Source organism: Aquarana catesbeiana, linkage group LG13 (genome assembly GCF_042186555.1).
Source record: "Aquarana catesbeiana isolate 2022-GZ linkage group LG13, ASM4218655v1, whole genome shotgun sequence".
NCBI classification, from domain to species: domain Eukaryota; kingdom Metazoa; phylum Chordata; class Amphibia; order Anura; family Ranidae; genus Aquarana; species Aquarana catesbeiana.
Genome location: NC_133336.1, coordinates 67,385,358 through 67,411,704, shown reverse-complemented (window position 1 = coordinate 67,411,704; position 26,347 = coordinate 67,385,358). Strand labels below are relative to the sequence as shown.

Here is a 26,347-nt window from a genome sequence, read left to right as displayed (position 1 = left end):
GCTAAAATAAACAAAGTCTGTATCCAGTCAAAATAGAAGTACTTTATCCTTGTGCTAAGGGCCTGTTCAAACAAACATACATGCACTTCAGTCCCGAAAGGTTTTACCCCCTGCATGACCAGGCCATTTTTTTCGAAATGGCACTGCGTTGCTTTAACTGACAATTGCCCGGTCATGCGACTCTGTACCAAAAAAAAAAAAAAAAAATAATATTGAGATCATTTTTTTACCCCACAAATAGAGATTTCTTTTGGTGGCATTTGATCACCTCTGTTTTTTTTATTTTTTGTGCTATAAAAAGGAGTAAAAAAAAAAAAAAAAAATCTAATTTATTCATCAATTTAGGCCAATATGTATTTTGATACATAATTTTGGTAACAAAAATTCCAATAAGCGTTTATTGATTAGTTAGCGCAAAAGTTGGTGTCTACAAACTAGGGGACATATTTCTGGAATGTTTATTTATTTATTTTTACTAGTAATGGCGGCAATCAGTGATTTTTAGTGGGATTGCGGCGGGCAAAAGTGACACTTTTTGGGGACCAGTAACACCAATACAGTGATCAGTGCTTAAAAAAAAAAAAAAAAAAAAAAAAAAAGGACTGTACAAATGTCATTGGCAGGGAAGGGGTTAACATCAGGGGCAATCAAAGGGTTAATTGTGTCCCTAGGGGGTGCTAACTGTGGGGGCATGTGCTTTGACTAAAGGAAAACAGATCAGTGTTTCTGCTTGGCAGAAACACAAGATCTCCATTTTCCCCTCTGGCAGAATGGCGGTCTGCCTCTCCTCAGAATGATCAGAACGACATTGCGTCCGTCGCTGCCCATGTCCAATCACTGAGCTGTGCATTGCCTTCCATTGACACACATTTTTATTAAATTGCTGTGCATTTTGCAGGCTATTTCCTCCAACATTACATCTTTTTCTTGTTTGCGGGTTGAAAAAAAGATGTGAGGAAGAAAGAGAGAGACATCTGTGTTTTGGAGATTGGCAAATTGGATGTATTGAGTAACAGCCCTAATTATTGCCATTGAGTAGGAGAAGGCGGAAGCGGAGAGTGAGGCAAGCCAAATATCATTATTGTGTGCATCCACTGCTCACACAAAGGGCAGTTTTGGACCATATAGCAGGACTTGCAATGTCACTTGTCTATTTCTATAAACTGCCATTGAGACACCTCACTAGTTAGCTTACCACTGCACATGCTCCACTTCCTCTCCAACATGACTGCCTTGTAATGGGAAAATAAGAAGCCCCCCCCCCCCCCCAAATAGATTTGCGTTGCTGTGCATTTACAAGTATTTACGAGTGTTGTGTTGAAATGCTTACAAGTAGCATTTTAATGCATCGCACACCTGCATTGCGGTGTGAGCAGGACACATAGAAAACAATTGTTCACTTTGTTACCTTGTGGTGGCCTGCATTCTTCCAATGCAGTAAAACACAGGTCACTGCAGTATAAGAATTGAGTCCTATTGGAAATCATGGAGGTCTTCAAGCAGGGCTATACAGTATATAGACATTTAGACAGGCTTTGGCACACTTGAACAAAGAAGCCTTTTTCAATGGTGTAACTGCCACCACAGCAACCAAGTGAGGGGAATTTCCCTTTTAGACAGTTTGGGAATGGAACAGTTGCACTCATTGAAGAATAACCCTTAGCTCTTGTTCTGGTGTCAACTCCAAAATTTGTTTTTTGCATCACTGTAACTTAGTGGCAATGGTCAGCAGGAGAAATAGAGAAGGTGAATCTATTCAACAGGGACAGACTCCAATGTAAACATTAAGGGGTCCTAATCCATTAAAGAGTTTTGTTTAAGCAAATGTGTGCTTTCCTATGTGGGGTTAAAGCAATAGGTTCAATTTAATGCTGAAGGACAAAGAACAGCGCCCTCTAAGTGCAGCAGGTAAAAAGTTTTAATTGTGGGGGGTGCATGCGCGGAGTCTAGCAGGGCAGACATGCATTGTTAGAGCTCCACACCGCTGAGGAGAGAAGAGAAGGACAAAACAGAGCCTGCAGGCTCAAAAGGTATCCATTTGAACCTTTTTGCCCCAGGGAACAAACTGTGAAAGTTTGGGCAGGAAATATGGTACTGGGAGGAAACCGTGGCAGAAATAAAAATCACCTCACAAAGAGCTCACAGGCACTCACTGCAACTAAAGCAGCTCCAGTCACCTCACAATATACAGCACCAGGGCGCTCTCACAGACAGAAAATGTCACAGCAAGACTCTCCATTTGAGTCAGATACAGAACAAATCCTCTCACAAACTTCTCCACAAGCCTCCTCAGTATCCCCAGTAATATTATTACAATTTGAAAAGATGCTTCATAAGGCTTTAAAACAAACCTCAGACCAAATAACAAAAAGCCTAACCAAAGAAATAAGAGAGCTGGGAAACCGCACCGCAGCCTTAGAAATAAAAATGGATGAAATTGAAATTACAACCCAAGAAAATATAACAGAATTGGAACAATTAAAAGAAGAGAATTTAATACTTCAAACTAAGCTCGAAGATTACGAAAATAGAGCCAGACGTTCAAACTTGCGCATAAGGGGAATACCTGAAACTGTGACAGACCTGCAATCTACTATTACTGCTCTATTACAAGAACTAAAGCCAGATATCCCTATTGAACGTTTAGAACTGGACAGAGTACACAGAGCCCTCACAGCCAAAAAGAAAGATGGACCCCCACGTGATATAATCACAAAATTTCATTATTACAGAACGAAAGAACAAATACTAATTGCTGCAAGAGAAAAAAAAGGAACTTAATTTTCAAGGACACAATTATCAAATTTTTGCTGACCTATCCCAACTTACTATTACTAAAAGACGATCCATGAAACCCCAACTAATGGAACTGCAATGCCACAACATTATGTATCAATGGGGCTTCCCCTTTTCAGTCAGATTTAACTACCAAGGTACAATTTACAGAAGCAGATCAGCAGATGAACTACAACAAACCCTTTTAAAATTAAATCTGACAGAACCCACAAGCAGCAACTCTCCCACACGCAGAAGAATGGCACCTTCAGGCAGCACCCAGAAAATATCAGAACAAAATGGGAATCATCATTCTCACAAAAGAGGCCGTTATGCCACATCATCCATGGACCAAGAAGATTCAATGGACTGACATCCTAATTCCTGATATCTCTTCATTTATTATACTAAGAGATGGTTCTCTATAAAAAAAACCTATATTTATAACTGAATGTAACTGCATTCTGATAGTCACACACTGTGTGGGATCATGTTACATTCCAGTTATATTTCTTATTACTTCTGATTCATATAGCCTTAGAATATATAAGTGAAACAAGGAAATTCTTGTTCAGTTATATATTTTCAGGTAATAACAATAGATTTATTACTTTTTAGGACAAATATGTTCAATAATCCAGAAGTAATGGAAGCTTTTTCTTTCTTTTCTTAAAACAAATATATTATTACCTAACTAGTTCCTAGAACTATGTTTTTGTTTATTCTAATCTGAAGCAATACAACCTCAATTTTATGAGTTAACATATCTAAACAGTTACATATTAATAAAATATGTAATTGTTTACTCTAAAAGGGTTAAAATCCCAAAATAATTCAAACCATCTTCATCAATACCAAAGTTATTAACAGTACCTTTCTAACTGAATTATTTAGCCTAGGGCAAAACTAACCATATACAACCACCCTGGAATAAATAATTTCAACAAAAATTATATTCTGCACTCCAATTAATGAATCATCATTTTGATGTCTTTTGACATAGCACTTCTCTCCTGTAAGAGGAAGATCCGTGTACCCCCATTAGCCCTCCTCATTCTCCCAACCATATTATGTGGGAGTGTGACGAAGGCACTTATTCCCCTGAGAGAGATATTTATTCTCTTTTCACGGGTAAATTGTGATTACTTGCAAAAAATAATTTATACAATGTATCATCTAATCTCATATGTTTTTTGTTTACTCTTTACTCCAGAATTCACTGGTTTCTTTCCTATCTTTTCATCTCTTCAGTCCACACAGGTTGATCTGCGCAGTCAGCTCTGCATAACAAAAATTAAGTCAAAACTATTTGATCTGTTACCATGGCACCACTGAATATACTTTCCCTGAATGTTCAGGGAATAAATGTCCCTCAAAAAAGGACCAAAGCCTTCCGTACTTTCCATAACAAGAAGGCTCACATAGTATGCATCCAAGAAACACACTTCACCAAAGATTCTACTCCAAAATATATTTCTCCTTTTTATCAACAAATTTACACGGCTTCTGCCTGTACCAAACAAAGGGGTACTCTAATTGCATTTCACCGATCCACACCATTCACCTTATCATCAGAAATTAAAGACCCAGAAGGTAGATACCTGATACTCATGGGTTATATAATGGATACAGCAATCACGGTGATTTCCTACTACGCTCCTAACAAACAACCTACACCATTCCTCTCACATATATTACAAGTGATTAATACACACAAAATAGGAACAGTGATAATGTGCGGGGATTCGAACCAGGTCCTCCTCCCATTTCTAGATAAATCACCTTTTACACCATCTAAAATAACCTCTAGATTACCTTTTCCTCAACTTCTTTCCAAATACAATCTGGTAGATTCGTGGAGAGAAAGTAACCCAATGAAAAAGAAATTCACTTATTTCTCGCACCCTCATCAAACCTTCACCAGAATAGATCATATTTTTCTAACAATAGGAATGATACCAGAAATTATTGCATCAGATATAATTCCGATTCCGTGGTCTGACCATAATGCAGTATACACTACTATAGCCTCAGCCATACCAAAAGCGCATGACCCAACGTGGTACTTACCGGACATAATGCTCAAACACCCACTACATCAGATGGCCATTGAACAAGCTTTAAAGGAATACATAACAATTAATAATACAACAGACATTTCCCCAATAACACTGTGGGAAGCTCATAAGCCTGTCTTGCGTGGTACAATACAAAGACAAATGGCACGATTTAAACGGGAACGCAAAAATCTAGCAAAAAAGCTAGAACTCAATTTTAATGCAGCCTACATATCATTCCAAGATAATCCATCTCAGAGTACAAAATCTCATCTGGAAAAATCTAGATTGGAATACGATCTATTTCTCACTGAGTCAGCTGATAAATCCCTCAAACGTTCCAAACACAATTTCTACATGAATACAAACAAACCAGGCACATATTTGGCACGGGCATTAAATTCAACTAACAAATCTTTCAAACCAATACGTTTGAAATTATCAAAAAATGCTTATACTTGTAATCCAGTTAAAATAGTCCATAAATTTCACTCACTTTATACAAGACAAACAATGAATTTAATCCTACAGAGGCTGAATCCTTCTTCTCAAAAATAACCTTACCTGAGTTGTCTCAGAATCAAAAAAGCAGTTTGGATGAGCCTATAACTATAGATGAAGTTGCTAACGCCATAAAAGACCTAAAACTTAACAAAAGACCAGGCCCAGACGGCTACTCGGCTTTATACTATAAAACATTCTCAGAAATACTCTCTCCCATTCTCACTGAAACTTTTAAACAAACTTCTAGAAGGACATTCTTTTCAGCAAGAAACATTCATGGCAATTGTTTGTATGATCCCAAAACCCCTTTCTGATGATACTTCCTGTGTGAATTATCAGCCTCTCTGTTAAACCTTGATATTAAATTATTAGCAAAAATAATAGCAAAACGCCTCAATAGCATTATAGGAAAATTAATACATAGAGATCAAGTAGGCTTCATGCCAAATAGACAGGCAGGCGATAATATACGCAGGGCAGTGTTATTGGCACATATTGCTAAAAAACGGAAAATCGCTTTATGTTTTCTATCTCTCGATATTAAGAGGGCATTTGATACAGTATCCTGGCAATATATGCAATATTCATTACAAAAATGGGGTTTTGGACCCCACTTTTTAACATGGATCAAAGCATTATATAACAAACCCAAAGCCTATATAAAATATGCTGGATACAAATCTGATGCCTTTAATATCGAAAGAGGTACCCGACAGGGTTGCCCATTATCTCCCTTATTATTTGCCCTTATACTCGAACCCATGGCCCAATACATCCGAACAAACCAAACTATAACTGGCATTGAAGTAGGAGGTATTACACACAAATTATGTATATTTGCAGACGATATATTACTTTTTCTATCATCACCACAGGTCTCTGGTCCTAACTTAATACCAGCTCTTGATGGATTTGCAGCCCTATCCGGCCTTATGATTAATCCTAAGAAATGCCTAGTGCTTAATATTTCGCTCACAAACATGGAATTGATCCCGGCTAGGGCTGCACTCCCATTCACATGGGCAGAAAAATCAATCCCATATCTTGGAATTCATTTAACAGCATCTCATTCTGACTTATTCTCAACCAATTATCCTCCTGTATTAAGACAGATCACAAATCTAATAAAACAATGGTCGCAACTTCCTTTATCCTGGATAGGGAAGATTAATGCAATCAAAATGACTATTCTACCCAAATTGCTTTATCTATTCAGAGTCCTCCCTATTCCAATTCCTTCCTATTTTTTGAGAATAGTACAAAAAAGAGCAACTTCGTTTATATGGGGCTCTTCTAAACCACGTATACCTATACACACACTACATCTTCCCAAAAATAAAGGAGGCCTGGGATACCCTAATTTTACTAACTACTACAGAGCAGCACATTTGGCCAGTCTGTCCAAATACCATGCAAAACAGGAAATCCCATTATGGGTATTTATAGAGGCTTCAGAAAATGACCCTCTATTAATATCAAACTTGTTATGGCTTGATCCTAAAGACCGCTTTAAAATTCATAATCCCATAACTAAACACTTCTTATCTCTCTGGGATAAACTAAAAACCAAATATCAGTTACAATCTCCACACAATCCTCTCCTTTCTTTTATCAGAAATCCGGCCTTTTATCCGGCATGGATCTACCCAAATTCTTTTAAAGCTTGGACAACATCAGGCATTCAGACACTAAATGACTTCATAGCATCTAAATCATTCCTTTCATTCCCATCGCTTAGAGAAAAATATGAACTACCAAACTCTGAGATATTTAGATATTAGATTAAACATTTCTATACACCATTCCTAAAGGAGGATACACCATTATCCCAATTATCCATTTTTGAATCAATCTGTACAAAAGATCCATTTGCTAAAGGTACAATTTCATCACTTTATAATCAATTATATGGAGTAGCAAATCTTAATAGACCCTCTTACGTTCAGAGGTGGGAGGAGGACCTGGGACGAACTTTAGAAGACACGGACTGGTCTAACATATGGCTCACATCTAAGCCATCTTCACCCAACATCTTAGCACTGGAGACAAATTATAAAGTCCTAACTCGCTGGTACCTTGTACCCGCTAGAGTGGCAAAATATTCACCTAATACCTCAGCTCTTTGTTTTCGAGGATGCCCAGAAATAGGCACACATTTACACATATGGTGGACGTGCCCAGCAATCCAAACCTTCTGGAAGGAAGTCTTTGTGATTGCATCTAAAATATTTAAAAAAATAATACAACCAGATCCATATTTAACTTTACTTTCAAACTTATGATCCAACTAATAACGGCTGCAAAACAAACAGTGGCCAAGGCATGGAAATCTCCTACGTTGGTACTAGCAGAAACAATTCACAGAATGAATAATACAATGTCCCATGCTAAGATGGTAGCCATCGATCAAAATCAAATTCCAAAATTTGAAAAACTTTGGCATCCTTGGATAAAACAACAGTTCCTGTCAAATTTCAATGACTCTGTCCTGTTGCCATGGTAACAGATTAAATGACTTACAGAGACACCCATTCTAAGGCTTCAAAAGAGAACTAAAAAGAATAATAAACTGACAAGCGGGACAACCTTGTGGACCATACCTCTGCCTTTCTACCCTTTTTCTTCTCTTTCCTTTTCTCCACCTTACGATTAAAGCTCATTATCAGAATTTATTTGACCTATATACACTCTACCTGTAAACAATATGTATAGTAGGTATAAATCATTTAAATACCTACAAAAGTAACTAAGGAAATGATATATATCTTTAATTTAGGTTTACGTGAACCCAATGTTTAATATTTGAAATTTCATGATATTTACCTATATAAACCCTACTGTAAAACAATGAGCTTACTTTATAGATCCTTGTAAACTTACTTTATGTATCTTTATAATATTGTATACTCAATAAACTTCTTTTGACAAGGAAAAGTTTTAATTGTAAACAATAGATGTGAATACACTCACAAAAGAGTAGTATGTTCAGGCATGGAAGATAGTTCATCCGCTCTGACTTTCGGGTGAACGCTGGCATCGCTGGCTTAGATGTTGGTCCGCAATCTGGCCGTCCTCCAGCCGCACTATTGATTCACAGCGATGGTTCCGGATGGCTGGAACAATGATCAGTGATGCACACAGGCGGCGTCACTTCCGGGTCAGGTCAGCGGGCGATGCTTCGCATTCGGAGCATGCGTGCTCCTGCCTCAGGCTTCACTGGTGGCCATCTTTGCATTAACTAATACACGGCTAGGGCACTGCATTAACTAATAAACGGCTACTATTGGACTATGATACTTACTCCTGACGACAAGTAGGATCATGATTTATCTGGTAATGGTATATCTATGAAAAGATAGTGGTAATACGTTTACATTTTTTAGAAATGATAAAAAAAACCAAATCATTAAAAGTAAAAAACTATGTAAAATGATAAAAAAAAAAAAAAGAAAATCAATAAACAAATCACTAGATTTTAATTGGTGTTAATCAATACCAACTATATGGCCTAATTATTTGGGTTATATTTTATCGCGTATAGCTATACATATAGAGGACTAAGTACACCTGTACAAAACTTGTTGTATATAGAGAGAAATTATGTATATGATATGCCAAAACCTATTATTAATTTAAATTGAGATTAAAAATAGAATTTGGATTAAAATTAGGATGGAACTAAGATTTTATAAATTTAGCACCATATTAATGATAGATTATATATATATATATATATAGATATATCTATATCTATATATATATATATCTCTATATCTATATCTATAGATATATATAATATTTTGATGTGACAAAACTGAACAAATGACACTTTGCTACAATGTAAAGTAGTGAGTGTACAGCTTGTATGAGAGAGTGTAAATTTTCCAGCACTGCCTTAACCCTCTTGGGCATGGAGTTCACCAGAGCTTCACAGGTTTCCACTGGAGTCCTCATCCACTCCTCCATGACATCAAGGAGCTGGTGGATGTTAGAGATCTTGCACTCCTCCACCATTTGAGGATGCCCCACAGATGCTCAGTAGGGTTCAGGTCTGAAGACATGCTTGGCCAGTCCATCACCTTTACCCTTAGCTTCTTTAGCAAGGCAGTGGTTGTCTTCAAGGTGCGTTTGGGGTCGTTATCATAATGGAATACTGCCCTGCGGCCCAGTCTCCGCAGGGAGGGGATCATGCTCTGCTTCACTATGTCACAGTACATGTTGGCATTCATGGTTCCCTCAATGAACCGTAGCTCCCCAGTGCTGGCAGCACTCATGCAGCCCCAGACCTTGACACTCCCACCACCATGCTTGACTGTAGGCAAGACACACTTGTCTTTGTACTCCTCACCTGGTTGCCGCCACACATGCTTGACACCATCTGAACCAAATAAGTTTATCTTGGTCTCATCAGACCACAGGACATGGTTCCAGTAATCCATGTCTTAGTCTGCTTGTCTTGAGCAAACTGTTTGCAGGCTTTCTTGCGCATCATCTTTAGAAGAGGCTTCCTTCTGGGACAACAGCAATGCAGACTAATTTGATGCAGTGTGCGGTGTATGGTCTGAGCACTGACAGGCTGACCCCCCACCCCTTCAACCTCTGCAGCAATGCTGGCAGCACTCGTACATCTATTTCCCATCGACAACCTCTGGATATGACGCTGAGCACGTGCACTCAACTTCTTTGGTTGACCATGGCGAGGTCTGTTCTGAGTGGAACTTATCCTGTTAAACCGCTGTATGGTCTTGGCTACCATGCTGCAGCTCAGTTTCAGGGTCTTGGCAATCTTCTTATAGCCATCATTATGTAGAGCAACAATTATTTTTTTCAGATCCTCAGGAAGTTCTTTGCTATGAGGTGCCATGTTGAACTTCCAGGGACCAGTATGAGGGAGTGAGAGCGATAACACACCTGCTCCCCATTCACACCTGAGACCTTGTAACACTAACAAGTCACGTGACACCAGGGAGGGAAAATGGCTAATTTGGCCCAATTTGGACATTTTCACTCAGGGGTGTACTCACTTTTGTTGCCAGCGATTTAGACATTAATGGCTGTGTGTTGAGTTATTTTGAGGGGACAGCAGATTTACACTGTTATACAAGCTGTACACTCACCACTTTACATTGCAGCAAAGTGTCATTTCTTCAGTGTTGTCACATGAAAAGATATAATAACATTTTTACAAAAATGTGAGGTGTGTACTCACTTTACTTTTGTGAGATACTACATACATATTATATATATATATATATATATATATATATATATATATATATATATATATATATATATATATATATATACATATACATACACATACATACATACACACACACATACACACACACACACACACACCAGAGTGAAACCTATTAGAAAGGCTAAGAATTAACCTGATGCCCCCCTTAACCTTTTTCAATATTAAAAAGGGATGTACCAGTGTAAAAAACCCCTATGTCTCACATGCGCTCATGAATCCAATAATTTTCTCTCTCACATAGTCCTAAGCATAACTGTGAAATTCTTTGAAATGTCTCAGAACACTATGTTTATCAATTCCCTTTTCTACAAGATTCCGATGTTCCCGAAACCGTTTTCGAAGTGTACGAATGGTACGACCCACGTAAAACAGGCCACACGGGCAGGTCAAATGGTATGACATATTCAGAAGAACATGTAAAAAAAAAAAAATCTGGTATTGTGTACTGTTTACCTTTCAGAAAACTTCTCTACCTATGTGTCACGTGAGCGCATGTGAGACTATTTTTTTTTTTTAACACTGGTACATCCCTTTAATATTGAAAAAGTGAGTGCAAAATATATATATATATATATATATATATATATATATTTTTATATCATATTGTATACATCATTTCTCTCTATATACAACAAAGTTTTGTACAGGTGTACTTACTCCTCTATATGGATATCTATGCGCGGTAAAATATAACCCAAATAATTAGGCCATATAGTTGGTATTGATTAACACCAATTAATTAATATCTAGTGATTATTGATTTTTCTTTATCATTTACATAAAGTTTTTTACTTAATTGAATTTATTTTATTTTTTTTTCCTATCTTTTCATAGATATACCATTGCCAGATAAATCATGATCCTACTGGTCGTCAGGAGTAAGTATCATAGTCCAATAGTAGCCGTTTATTAGTTAATGCAGTGTCCTAGCCATTTATTAATGAATGCAGTGTCTTAGCCGTGATATCGTAGTATTGCTATTATTATTACTGTTTTTTATGTCGCCATGGTTACCCGTTACGTGAGCCCGTTTATTGTAGCGCGCGTGTGTGTGTGTGTGTGTGTGTGTGTGTGTGTGTGTGTGTGTGTGTGTGTGTGTGTGTGTGTGTGTGTGTGTGTGTGTGTGTATATATATATATATATATATATATATATATATATATATATATATATATATATATATATATATATATATATATATATATAATGTGTGTGTATAATAACCCCATTCACCACCAGTGAAGCCTGAAGAAGGAGCACGCATGCTCCGAACGCGAAGCACCGCCTGCTGACCTGACCCGGAAGTGACGCCGCCTGTGTGCAACGCTGATCATCGTTCCAGCCATTTGGAAGCGCTGTAAACCAACAGTGTGGCCAGAGAATGGCCAGATCGTGGACCAACATCTAAGCCAGTGATGCCAGTGTTCACACGGAAGTCAGAGTGGATAAATTACAGTGGGGACGGAAAGTATTCAGACCCCCTTAAATTTTTCACTATGTTATATTGCAGCTATTTGCTAAAATCATTTAAGTTCATTTTTTTTTTCCTCATCAATTTACACACAGCACCCCATATTGACAGAAAAACAAAGAATTGTTGACATTTTTGCAGATTTATTAAAAAAGAAAAAACTGAAATATCACATGGTCCTAAGTATTCAGACCCTTTGCTGTGACATACATATTTAACTCAGGTGCTGTCCATTTCTTCTGATCATCCTTGAGATGGTTCTACACCTTCATTTGAGTCCAGCTGTGTTTGATTATACTGATTGGACTTGATTGGGAAAGCCACACACCTGTCTATATAAGACCTTAGAGCTCACAGTGCATGTCAGAGCAAATGAGAATCATGAGGTCAAAGGAAATGCCTTAAGAGCTCAGAGACAGAATTGTGGCAAGGCACAGATCTGGCCAAGGTTACAAAAAAAATTTCTGCTGCACTTAAGATTCCTAAGAGCACAGTGGCCTCCATAATCCTTAAATGGAAGACGCTTGGGACGACCAGAACCTTTTCCTAGAGCTGGCCATCCGGCCAAACTGAGCTATCGGGGGAGAAGAGCCTTGGTGAGAGAGGTAAAGAAGAACCCAAAGATCACTGTGGTTGAGCTCCAGAGATGCAGTCGGGAGATGGGGGAAAGTTGTAGAAAGTCAACCATCACTGCAGCCCTCCACCAGTCGGGGCTTTATGGCAGAGTGGCCCGACAGAATCCTCTCCTCGGTGCAAGACACATGAAAGCCCACATGGAGTTTGCTAAAAAACACCTGAAGGACTCCAAGATGGTGCGAAATAAGATTCTCTGGTCTGACCAAGATAGAACTTTTTGGCCTTAATTCTAAGCAGTATGTGTGGAGAAAACCAGGCACTGCTCATCACCTGTCCAATACAGTCCCAAAAGTAAAGCATGGTGGTGGCAGCATCATGCTGTGGGGGTGTTTTTCAGCTGCAGGGACAGGACGACTGTTTGCAATTGAGGCAAAAGATGAATGCGGCCAAGTACAGTGATATCCTGGACAAAAACCTTCTCCAGTGTGCTCAGGACCTCAGACTGGGCCGAAGGTTTACCTTCCAACAAGACAATGACCCTAAGAACACAGCTAAAATAACGAAGGAGTGGCTTCACAACAACTCCGTGACTGTTCTTGAATGGCCCAGCCAGAGCATCTTTCCCAAAATGACTCATGGCTGTATTAGATCAAAAGGGTGCTTCTACTAACTGAATACTTAGGACCAGGCGATATTTCAGTTTTTCTTTTTTAATAAATCTGCAAAAATGTCAACAATTCTGTGTTTTTCTGTCAATGTGGGGTGCTGTGCGTACATTAATGAGGAAAAAAAAAAAAAAAATGAACTTAAATGATTTTAGCAAATGGCTGCAATATAACAAAGAGTGAAAAATTTAAGGGGGTCTGAATACTTTCAGTCCCCACTGTATATTCCATGCCTGAACATACTACTCTTTTGGGAGTGTATTCATATCTATTGTTTACAATTAAAACTTTTTACCTGCTGCACTTAGAGGGCGCTGTTCTTTGTCCTTCTTATATTCCAGAGGTTTTTTTCCTTCTAAAACTTCTGAACTGGCAGTCTCCTGAGGACAGCATAAAAGCTATCCTTACATGGACTTAATTTTATGGACTTGTCTTATTGCCCCTTTTTAATCCACCCCATATCCATTAATATGTAACACTGTCATAGCCAGAGTGTGCCATTTTACCCCACTGTATGTATGTCACTTTAATGCTGGCCCCTGAAGTAGCACATACCTACCCTATCCTTTTTGGATGTCACCTAAAGTTGGCCATCGGCCTCAAAATTTAGTTTTCTTTCCTCCAGTGCAAACGGAAAGGCAGCTGGGCTCCCGATGACATCAGCGGGAAAGAAGAAGATGGTGGTGGAGGACCCAGACTTTGCACATGTTACATATGTGCATCGCAATTATCATTTTCACGCGTAGGTGCCCCGACGTATATATGCGGGGGCTTCAATTTTTTTTGGGGGGGGTGGTTTATGTGCTTGGGTGTAACTATTACGTTTTCAAATTATTGATGGATTTTGTTCACCATCCCAATAGACCATATGACACCCCAAAGGATGAAACAAAAATTTAAATAGGCACAAGAAATACCTTATCTCTACATGTTTCGCTCACTGAATGAGCTTCATCAGGAGTACCAGATAATACACCAAAATCAAAATAATGGGACAAACATAAGATCCAAGGTGATGAAAGGAAAATGGCAACAGTTTGGTCACCCTGTATTTATACATTAACAGAATGGCCACCATGGGTCCACGTGTAGTGATGTCATGACATGTATAACGTCACTGCACAGTTACGTCATCACACAATCGTGCATTGGCGTTCGTACATGTGTGAATGAGAAATCTCTAAAAAAAAAAAAAAAAAAATTTTATTAGCCACAGTGCCATCTATCACACTGAGAAGTGTCCTAAATATCAAGTGAAGCTCGATTGCTCCTTACTCCATCTTGTGGATGAAGGACAAAGTAACCCTGATCATGGAGTCAAGGAAGAAAGTAGCCTGATATTCTCTAGGCCTGGGAATATTGATTCATTTAACCCCATATACGTCAGATATTGTGTTATATATCAGTGGTCATCAACCCTGTGCTCAGGGCCCACCAACAGGCCAGGTTTGCAAGATAACTAAAATACATCACAGGTGATATAATTTGCTGCTCAGTGATTGCAGTATTCTAGTCTGCATCTCCCCAAGGTAATACATAAAACCTGGCCTGTTAGTGGGCTCTGAGGACAGGGTTGATAACCACTTTTATATGTTACTCTAACCAGCCACAGAAATGTATCTGAGAGGATTTTCCATATTATATAATATATATATATATATATATATATATATATATATACACACACATATATACATATATATATATATATATACATACATATATATACATATATATATATATATATATATATATATATATATATATATATATATATACTCTCTTTCTCCTATGTACAAGTCAGGTGCCCATAACTATTTAATGGTGCATCCTCTCAACACTCATCTTGCTCAGAATTCTTTTCTTATTTAAATGTTGGACATCTTTGGGACAACTCGTCTGATGTACTCCTGACAAAACTCATTTAGTGAGCGAAACATGTACAGATAAGGCATTTCTTGCACCTATTTGTTCATACTTTGGGGGGGGGTTGAGATGGTGAACAAAGTGTTTATGTAGTCATGAGAGCTCTTTCTGACGGAGACTAACTAGTGGCTTGGATGCATGACACCATACCTCAGTAATTGGCCAAATAGTCTGAGGAGGCCCTCCTACAGATATTGATTATTTACTGGATACTTCTATAGCATAGGAATAGACTTAAAATAAATAAATAAATAAATTGCAGATTAGCATCATTGGGGTATTTTTCTATCTTCTGCTCTCCTACAGAATCAATATACTTCTTATCCTATAGTATACACTTATACTCATTTGCTTCTTCCTTTCCATGATGTACTTCATAGCCAACAAAGGTTGATTCTCTCTTATTGGCCACTGGTGCGTGGGCATGCAAACCTCCCCATTTGTCTTTTTGGTAAAATTACTTGCCAGCTTAACCACTTCCGGACCGCCCTACGCCGATATACGTCCTAACTTTGAAGAGGGATAGCTTTGTTATGGCAGCAGCTAGCTGCCATAACCCTGGTATCCTCTTCTTCAGTAGGAGGTCCGATTTCCGATAATAGTGGTCTATGCGGTGCATTCGCCGCAAGATCACTTTTAATCAGCGGCGGGAGAGGGGCCCCCTACCTCCTGCCGCTCTCCGGTACCCTCCGCCGCTTACCGGAGCCGTCGGTAGCAGCAGAGGCGTTCAGATCCTTGTCCTTGCTGGGTATGGAGACGAGTGAGGTCCTGTCATGCTTTTTTTCTATTAAAAAGGGATGTTTACATTTCTTGTAATAAGAATAAAAAAGTGACACAATTTTTTTTTTTTTTTTAAAGAACAGTGTACAAAGAAAAAAAAAAAAAAAAGTGTAAAATAAATAGATAAAAGTTTTTTTTAAAAACGCGCCCTGTCCCGCCGAGCTTGCGTGCAGAAGCAAACGCATACGTGAGTAGCGCCCACATATGAAAACGGTGTTCAAACCACACATGTGAGGCATCACCGCGATCGCTAGAGCAATAATTGTAGCCCTAGACCTCCTCTGTAACTCAAAACATGCAACCTGTAGAATTTTCTAAACGTCGCCTATGGAGATTTTTTAAGGATAAAAGCGCAATTTTGAAGCGTGACATGTTGGGTATCAATTTACTCGGTGTAACATTATCTTTCACAATATAAAAAAAAAAAATTGGGCTAACTTTACTGGAGGTCTTATTTTTTTTTTTTTTATTAAAAAAAAAGTGTATTTTTTCCTAAAAAAGTGTGCTTGTAAGACTACTGCGCAAATATGGTGTGACAGAAAGTATTGCAATGACCGCCATTTTATTCTCTAGGGTGTTAGAACCCCCAAACACACTTCCCCCCCACCCCCCCCGCCCCCCAAATAATTTTCTGGCCAAAAAAAAAAAAACAAACATGTAACTTATTTTAAAAACAAAAAAAAACAAACATGTTATATTTACCTACTCTGTGCAGTTGGTTTTGCACAGAGCAGCTTCCCCCCTTTAGACAGGGAGCTGCCGTTCGGCCCCAACCCCCCTCTCCCCTGATTGGCTAACTGACTTTGATTGACAGCCGTGGGAGCCAATGGCAGGAGGAAGCGTTAGAAGGCCAAGGGAATCGGTCATCACTGGAGAGAGAGAGGGGGCTCAGGCAAGTATTAGGTGTGGCTGCTACACATACACACAGGGTTTATTGCATTTTTTAAATTTTTTTAATACATACATAAAAAAAAAAAACCCAAAACACACACTGAGTACAGAATGCTCCTATTCCAGCTTATAACGAAGGGAAATTTTGCATCATATAGACACTATACTAGGCAGTGCAAAATACGTCTGATACGGTATCAATCTTGGGAGGTAGGTACTATATTTCCAAACATTATAACCATGCCAGAGTTCAGGGTAATAGTACAATACAAAATTCACAGTGAAATCTTTAATTATGGCAGTATGGGGGAGAGGGTCAGAGGACTAGCTAGCCATCTGCCCTAGATTATGTGGAATATTTTTTTTCCCCTCTTTCGGATATCAAAGCTAAGCTTGTATAGAGGCAGGGACTCATTAACCAGTTTTAACCAAAGATTGAGTCAGGGGTCGCTGATCCCTTCCATGTCAGTAAAACAAACTTCCTCTCCTAAAAATAGAGGATACATAGCAGTCTCTTGGCCTGAGAGGGAATAGTGAGGTCGCCAAAGATGCCCAGAAGACAATTTTTGGGGTTGATTATATTTGGGAGACCCAGTGCCGAAGAGATGAAGGAGCCTATGTTCGCCCAGAAATCTTGTACTATGGGACAGTTCCAGAAGCAGAGGATAAAATCAGCAGTGTGGTCACATCCCCGAAAGCATTCAGCAGAGAGGGATATTCCCATTTTGTGCATTCTAGCCGGGGTGAGGTGTGAATGGTGAAAGATTTTATTTGGATTACCCTGTCCCCGGAGGAGATAACAGAGGTCTTAAATGTGTCACAGAATTCAGACCAGTCTTCTTCTGTTATAGGGATAGCTAGGGAGTCCCATTTCTCTTGTGCTGTCCTAAATCTAGTCTGTCACGAGGGCCGAGTAATAGGTGGAGATAAGTTTTGTCTGGTCCGGGGAGCTCAGGAGTTTTACAAGGTCAGGTGTCCTAATAGAGCTGTCTAGGGAACCAAATTGTGCTTGTACTGCATGTCTAAGCTGTTAATAATAAAATAGATAGGCACGTGGTAGGTCAAAGTCTAAACGCATCTGAGAGAAGGATTTGAAACCCTGGGGGGTGTAACTGTGGCATAAGTACTTAATTCCCCTGGACATCCATCTTTTGGGGTCAGGCAGGGACCATAACTCCTTAAGAGTAGGGTCAGAGGCGGCTCTAGGCTTTATGGGGCCTTAGGCAAAACCTAGACATGAGGCCCCACTCATGCCCATAATGGAAAAAATTATTCAAGAGATAAAAATTAACTGTATAAAAATTGCATATATTAAGAGCCTTAAATCCTATGAACTATGAATTCACAGTTTCTAGAATCATCTCTATATCAAAAGTCAAAAAACATATTTCTCCATTTACATGAAGGTCAGGGTAATATAACCCAGCTGGCACATTAGAGTCTGCAGGATTCCCCCTTACAGTGCAAATTTCATGCAAAGGGGAATGCTGTGGATCATGATGTGAAGGGTAATGCTGCAGACTTTGGTGTAAAGGGGATCTCTGGAGTAAGGGGGGCTCTGGTGACCAGAGATCATCTTATATCAAAGTGCACAGCATTCCCCTTTACAGAGTTCCCACTTACATCAGGGTCTGCAACATTGCCCTTTACATCAGGGTCCGCAGAGTTCCAACTTGCATTTAAAACAGGAACTCTGATTTGGGGAGAACTCTGGTGACCACAGACCACCATCCGCAGAGTGACTGCACTAAGGTAAAGAGGGTTACTGATTTAAGGAGGAACCTTTATATCAGTGCCCCCTTACCTTACTGTATTCATTCCCCTCTACATCAGTGACACCCCCCCCCCCCCAGACTGGCCTTGCAGTGCTGTCACTGTCAGACGGTCTTCTTCTGGCTCCAGCTTGGTGGCTCAGGTTTCATTTTTCCCGTGACCCCTTCCTGGCAGCGTTCCAGCTCTTGACTCCTCTGTAGGCTCCACCTCAGAGATTGCAGATATGATATAGGAGATGGTCAGACTGTGCGGACATACAGGAGATGGTCAGGGACTGTGCAGACATACAGGAGATGGTCAGGGACTGTGCAGACATACAGGAGATGGTCAGGGACTGTGCAGACATACAGGAGATGGTCAGGGACTGTGCAGACATACAGGAGATGGTCAGGGACTGTGCAGACATACAGGAGATGGTCAGGGACTGTGCAGACATACAGGAGATGGTCAGGGACTGTGCAGACATACAGGAGATGGTCAGGGACTGTGCAGACATACAGGAGATGGTCAGGGACTGTGCAGACATACAGGAGATGGTCAGGGACTGTGCAGACATACAGGAGATGGTCAGGGACTGTGCGGACATACAGGAGATGGTCAGGGACTGTGCGGACATACAGGAGATGGTCAGGGACTGTGCGGACATACAGGAGATGGTCAGGGACTGTGCGGACATACAGGAGATGGTCAGGGACTGTGCGGACATACAGGAGATGGTCAGGGACTGTGCGGACATACAGGAGATGGTCAGGGACTGTGCGGACATACAGGAGATGGTCAGGGACTGTGCGGACATACAGGAGATGGTCAGGGACTGTGCGGACATACAGGAGATGGTCAGGGACTGTGCGGACATACAGGAGATGGTCAGGGACTGTGCGGACATACAGGAGATGGTCAGGGACTGTGCGGACATACAGGAGATGGTCAGGGACTGTGCGGACATACAGGAGATGGTCAGGGACTGTGCGGACATACAGGAGATGGTCAGGGACTGTGCGGACATACAGGAGATGGTCAGGGACTGTGCGGACATACAGGAGATGGTCAGGGACTGTGCGGACATACAGGAGATGGTCAGGGACTGTGCGGACATACAGGAGATGGTCAGGGACTGTGCGGACATACAGGAGATGGTCAGGGACTGTGCAGACATACAGGAGATGGTCAGACTGTGCAGACATACAGGAGATGGTCAGGGACTGTGCGGACATACAGGAGATGGTCAGGGACTGTGCGGACATACAGGAGATGGTCAGGGACTGTGCGGACATACAGGAGATGGTCAGGGACTGTGCGGACATACAGGAGATGGTCAGGGACTGTGCGGACATACAGGAGATGGTCAGGGACTGTGCGGACATACAGGAGATGGTCAGGGACTGTGCGGACATACAGGAGATGGTCAGGGACTGTGCGGACATACAGGAGATGGTCAGGGACTGTGCGGACATACAGGAGATGGTCAGGGACTGTGCGGACATACAGGAGATGGTCAGGGACTGTGCGGACATACAGGAGATGGTCAGGGACTGTGCGGACATACAGGAGATGGTCAGGGACTGTGCGGACATACAGGAGATGGTCAGGGACTGTGCGGACATACAGGAGATGGTCAGGGACTGTGCGGACATACAGGAGATGGTCAGGGACTGTGCGGACATACAGGAGATGGTCAGGGACTGTGCGGACATACAGGAGATGGTCAGGGACTGTGCGGACATATAGGAGATGGTCATGGTAATGAAAAGCAGAAACTCTCACCTGACTGTCAAGGTAACATCACATTGCAGCAGCACTCGCCAAACACTGGAGTCACAGCCACAGACGATCCCGGTGCAGACGCCAGACAGGACAGATAATCACTCCTCCAAGTCCTCCGTCCCCTACTACAAGCAGGAGAAGCCGACTGTCCACTCTGAGCGCCTGCTCTGCAGTGCAGTCTGGGAGGTGTAGTCTTTGCAGAGTGCAGGCACAGTCGAGTCTAGTGTGTGCTGAGCTGTGGAGAACTACATCTCCCATCATGCAATGTGGTGCCGGCTAGGACAGTGGTGGAGCCTGCTATTGGGTGCCGCCGCTGATGGGGATGTTACAGGGTGGAACTTCTAAAGTGTGCCGGTGATGTTCTGTTACGCTAATCTGACAGAACGCCGGCCCGCTCACCCTGCCAGCCTGGGGACACCGATCGTGACCGGGGGAAATTCCCTTCCACTCCCACACACAAGTTAGGCAATCTAGGCGGCCGCAAGGCCCCTATACACGCGGGGCCTTAGGCAACCGCCTACTTTGCCTAATTAGAGAGCCGCCTCCGAGTAGGGTTAAACCACAGTGGACTATTGGGAGCGGCCAGCCAGGAGTCAGTTGAAAGCTTCGCTACCACAGTTTGGAACAGGGAAAGGGAGGTAGGTATAATTGACATGCCTGGTCCAGGAAGGCTTTTTATCTTAATACATAGAATGCATTAAGATAAAAAACCTTCTGCATTTACAAATCTTTTAAGATAATTGTGTACATTATAACAGGCATTTTGTTTAGTAGTAAACCTTGTTGAAACTTTTAAAGTACCATTCAGTTCCAGTTTGTAAATGTTGAACACAGATCCTAATGGGAGTGCTGATTGCCACTTTAAACAAGCTGCAGCTTTCTGGGGAGGGTGACACAGCAGTACACTGATCTTCCCAGAGAAAGGTTGTGCAGGGGGGCGTGTCAGGACAAGTCTGATCATTGGAAGAGAGCAAGTTAGCTAGGGAACTGACCACAATGTGCTCTCCTGCTTAGTGTGGTCAGTTTGTTATGAAAGCAGAGAGGCTGGTAGGAACACCGGGGATTTCACATAAAGGAAGCAATACAAAGAACATACAAGTACATGGTACAACAGGCAAATATAAGGAATATGAAAATGTTGGGGTAACACTTTAAGATCTTACAGAACAAGGGGCTTGTTGAAGAGAGACTACTACCTGCAAACAGAGAACAAGGGTCCTCCTATGCAGCAATCTAGAAGGGCACAGGCTTTTCTACTCTGTTGCTGTGGCTGCACTCTAATGGAAACCAGCTGTAAGATTTTGTTTTGATGCACTTGGAATGTATTTAGCTACATTTGTACTAAAAAGTTTAATTAGGCTTTTATCTGGCAACATCATCTAGTGGTTATCCTTTCATTCTCATCATTTACAGTCCTTCCACACATGCTATAAATAAAAAGGAAAGGACTCGATAAATAACAAATTAAAATTAAGGGATGTTTCAAATGTTCTGTGCATGACTCATTTGCATCTAAACATTTGAACAGAAAATAATTATGCAGCATCTAACCAAGAAAACGTCTTGTTTATACCCATATAATGTATCAATTAATATTTGTATGCAAAGTTGTAAAAACCTTACTTCACCCCGGGTCACACTGAGGAGGTGCGAATTTAAAGCGGTACATGGTGCGAATTGCAATGCGAACTCTACTTAGCATGTGCATTTTCCATGCAAACTTGCGAGGGGAGTGGTCACATCTGATTTTATTTTCTATAAAATCTAGGCATAAAAAATAACAATGTAGCGGTGCCCCGTGGGGGTCGCTGCGTGTTTTAGTTCCACACATCACACTGCTTGGCCAGGCATTCACTTCAGACACACTTTGCCAGTCAATGAACAGTCCTTTAGCTTGTTTTTGTTGTTTGTTTTTTTTAGGGGATTACATTTGGATGGGGAAAAGGGTCATGGGATGCCCAAATAATGAATCTTGCTTGTTTGAACAAAGCTAGTTGAATCTATTTTGACAGTCTCTAAAGCTCCACATTCCTCCATTGAGATCCCATTGCTTTCTCTACTGCACATTCCTAAATTGCGGTCTCCATTAGCACATGGTTAGGCCTCACTCTGAATAAGTCACAACAGTTCAATAATAGCCATTCACTGGCAGGGGTCTGCAGTCCCCTTTGGTGTAGCAACCAATAGCGATGAAAAAGGACATTTGTGCTAACAAACTTGGTGGACTACTAATCCCAGAAAGTCCGGTGCAAATCCTGTCAACCCTTCTGGCTGCAGAAACTTAACTTCAACGACACCGCAGTCTCTCCCTCTGGCTTCACATTTAATCCTGGCATGTCCCTCCCAGAGCTTCTCACTCACCGACCCCGGAATGGATCCCTCCTGAATGACTTGCCTGGCAGTGCTCCCCACGGTCCTCCTTCTGCTCCAGGACACCTCTCAATCACTGTGTAGAGAGAGACTCCCTCCCTCAAGGGATATGCCCCCTGCCAATCCTAGTTGGGGATTGGTCAGGGCTCCCAGATACACTCCATGTTACTCTCACCCTCTGCCCTGCCTCTTTTCCAGAACCCTCTGGAAACAAAAGGAGGTGCCAGAGAGATGAAGTACAGTGGAACCTTGGGTTTATGAGCATAATCCGCTCCAGGAGAATGCTTGAAATCCAAAGCACTCCCATATCAAAGCGGGTTTCCCCATAGAAGTCAATGGAAACAAAGATAATTTGTTCTGCATTGACTTCTATTGCATGCAATACCGCATGTAGCCAGAGGTGGTGGGGCAACAGAGAGCCTCGTAAATAATCGGGGACAGCTCGGCTGAACTCGGAAACCCTCGGAAACTCTCAGAAACTGAGTATTTCCGAGTGTTTCCGAAAAGGCTCCGAACGGCTCCGAACCGTTCCGAGTGTCACCGGCGCCCCCGCATCTGTGGCCAAATGCGGTACTGCACACCCCATTAGCCTGAATTCTGCCCATTTTGCAAGACAAAAGTTAAAAAGTTGCTCGTCTTTAAAAACGCTCGTTAACCGCGTTACTCGTTAACCAAGGTTCCACTGAACAGATCAATCACCTGCTGCTACACTAAACCACTCCCCAGCCCCCAGATCAAAAACAAACAGGCCTAGCTCACAGCTAGTCCTGGCTAAATTCACCTGCACTGGCTGTAAAAACACAAACAACTACCTCTAGCAACCTACCTAAGGTAGAGGGTGCTACAAAAATAATAATTTGCAGTAATGTGAACACTGGACTGCAATTTCAACCCGGTCCCATAGAAGTCTATGGAGCTGAAATTCGCACCGCACTAAACTCACACAGGACCCTTTTTTGAACCGGATCAAATTTGCACCGCATATACAGTATGTGAACAGCCTTCATTGAAAATAATGCTTTACATGACATGCGAATGCTTTTCGGATCACCTCTGATCTACAACTTCATCTCAGCTATGCCTCTATACAGAACGTGTTTTTTAATAGTGTTTTTTTGGTCACAAGCAAAATCATTTAACTGCTAACTGATGTATAATAACACTTATACCTTGCATCAGCCTGTTGATAAGCAGAGAGCTTAGTGACAGAGAAATGAATTCATCATAGTTACATAGTTAGTCAGGTTGAAAAAAGACACAAGTCCATATAGTTCAACCATAAAAAAAAAAAATATAAATGAAATAAAAAAAAAAAAAAAAAAAAAAAATATCATACAATCCCATATACCCACAGTTGATGAGAGGAAGCGAAAACCCCCCCAGAAAAAAGCAGGATCCAATTTGCTACAACAGGGGAAAAAATTCCTTCCTGATCCCAGGGAGGCAAATCGGATTTTCCCTGGATCAACTTTACCTATAAATGTTAGTACCCAGGCCTTTCTTAAAGCAATCTACTGAGCTGGCCAGAACCATCAGTTGGATGCGGTCTTTTACTGTCCAATCACAGGATGATAGAGATCACAGGTGTAGATGCAGCGCTACGATATCCAGTTGCCGACCGCCTCACAACGATATACGTTGGCAGAATGGCACGGCCAGGCAGAATCACGTACCTGTATGTGATCTGCCTCCCGCGGGCGGGTGGGTCCGATCGGACCCCCCCCTCTGCCCGAGGCGGTCGGCATTTCTCCCCCGGCGATCGGAGGCGGCCATCCATTCATGGCCCCCCCTCCCAATCGCTCCCGGCCAATGAAATAATTCCTCTGCTGCTGTATAGTAAACAGCAGCAGAGGAAATGATGTCATCTCTCCTCGGCTCGGTATTTTACGTTCCGGCGCCGAGGAGAGAAGACATCCGAGTGAGTGCACAACACACACACAGTAGAACATGCCAGGCACACATTCCCCCCCCCCCCCCATCACCCCTCCCCCCCGTCACACTGACACCAAGCAGTTTTATTTTTTTATTTTTTTTCTGATTACTGCATTGGTGTCAGTTAGTGACAGTGTGGTAGGGCAGTTACTGTTAGCCCCCTTTAGGTCTAGGGTACCCCCCTAACCCCCCCCAATAAAGTTTTAACCCCTTGATCACCCCCTGTCGCCAGTGTCACTAAGCGATCTTTTTCTGATCGCTGTATTAGTGTCACTGGTGACGCTAGTTAGGGAGGTAAATATATAGGTTTGCTGTCAGCATTTTATAGCGTCAGGGACCCCCATATACTATCCAATAAAGGTTTTAACCCCTTGATTGCCCCCTAGTTAACCCTTTCACCACTGATCATCGTATAACCGTTACGGGTGACGCTGGTTAGTTAGTTTATTTTTTATAGTTAAGGCACCCGCCGTTTATTACCTAATAAAGGTTTAGCCCCCTGATCACCCGGCAGTGATATGCCTCGCCCCAGGCAGCGTCAGGTTAGCGCCAGTACCACTAACACCCACACACGCAGCATAGGCCTCCCTTAGTGGTATAGTATCTGAACGGATCAATATCTGATCTGATCAAATCTATACTAGCGTTAGCGGGATCAGCCCAGATACCTGCTAGCACCTGCGTTTTGCCCCTCCGCCCGGCCCAGCCCACCCAAGTGCAGTATCGATCGATCACTGTCACTTACAAAACACTAAACGCATAACTGCAGCGTTCCCAGAGTCAGGCCTGATCCCTGCGATCGCTAACAGTTTTTTTTGTAGCGTTTTGTTAAACTGGCAAGCACCAGCCCCAAGCAGCGTCAGGTTAGCGCCAGTACCGCTAACACCCACGCACGCACCGTACACCTCCCTATTAATTTATTATTAATAAATATACGCTTATTAACATTTTTTTTTACCAAAGACATGTGGCCGAATACATTTTGGCCTAAATGTATGAATAAAATTGAGTTTATTGGATTTTTTTATAACAAAAAGTAGAAAATATCATTTTTTTTTCAAAATTTTCTTTTTCTATTTATAGCGCAATAAATAAAAAAAGCAGAGGTGATCAAATACCATCAAAAGAAAGCTCTATTTGTGGGAAGAAAAGGACGCAAATTTCGTTTGGGTACAGCATTGCATGACCGCGCAATTAGCAGTTAAAGCGACGCAGTGCCAAATTGTTAAAAGTGCTCTGGTCAGGAAGGGGGTAAATCCTTCCGGGGCTGAAGTGGATATGCCCAGGGAACAGCAAAATTTACATTGTGCAGCATTCTCTTGTGGTTTCAGCCCAGCCATGGAGACTGAGTCAAGCTTTACATCTATGCGGTTTTCAGGCATGTTTTGCATTTTTATGTGCAGTTTTCATGCGTCCCCCCCCTCTCTTTAAACACGCTGTGTATAGCTGGTTGCTAAGGAGCAGACCGGGAAGCCGGCCGCCGTGTCCTTAACAACTGATGAGTCATCAGCTGTCAGCAAGCTTCCCCACTGACAGCTGAATATGAAATAAAAATAATAAAGAGGAAAAAAAAAACAGCATGTGGTCCCCCCCAAATCCA

At 41.5% G+C, this 26,347-nt stretch overlaps 1 protein-coding gene across 3 annotated transcripts in view; it reads right to left on the bottom strand.

Moving 5' to 3' along the window:
* The window catches only part of LOC141117403 (potassium channel, subfamily K, member 16-like), a 165,774-nt gene that overhangs the window by 19,604 nt on the left and 119,823 nt on the right, over positions 1 to 26,347 (bottom strand). The window lies entirely within an intron of this gene.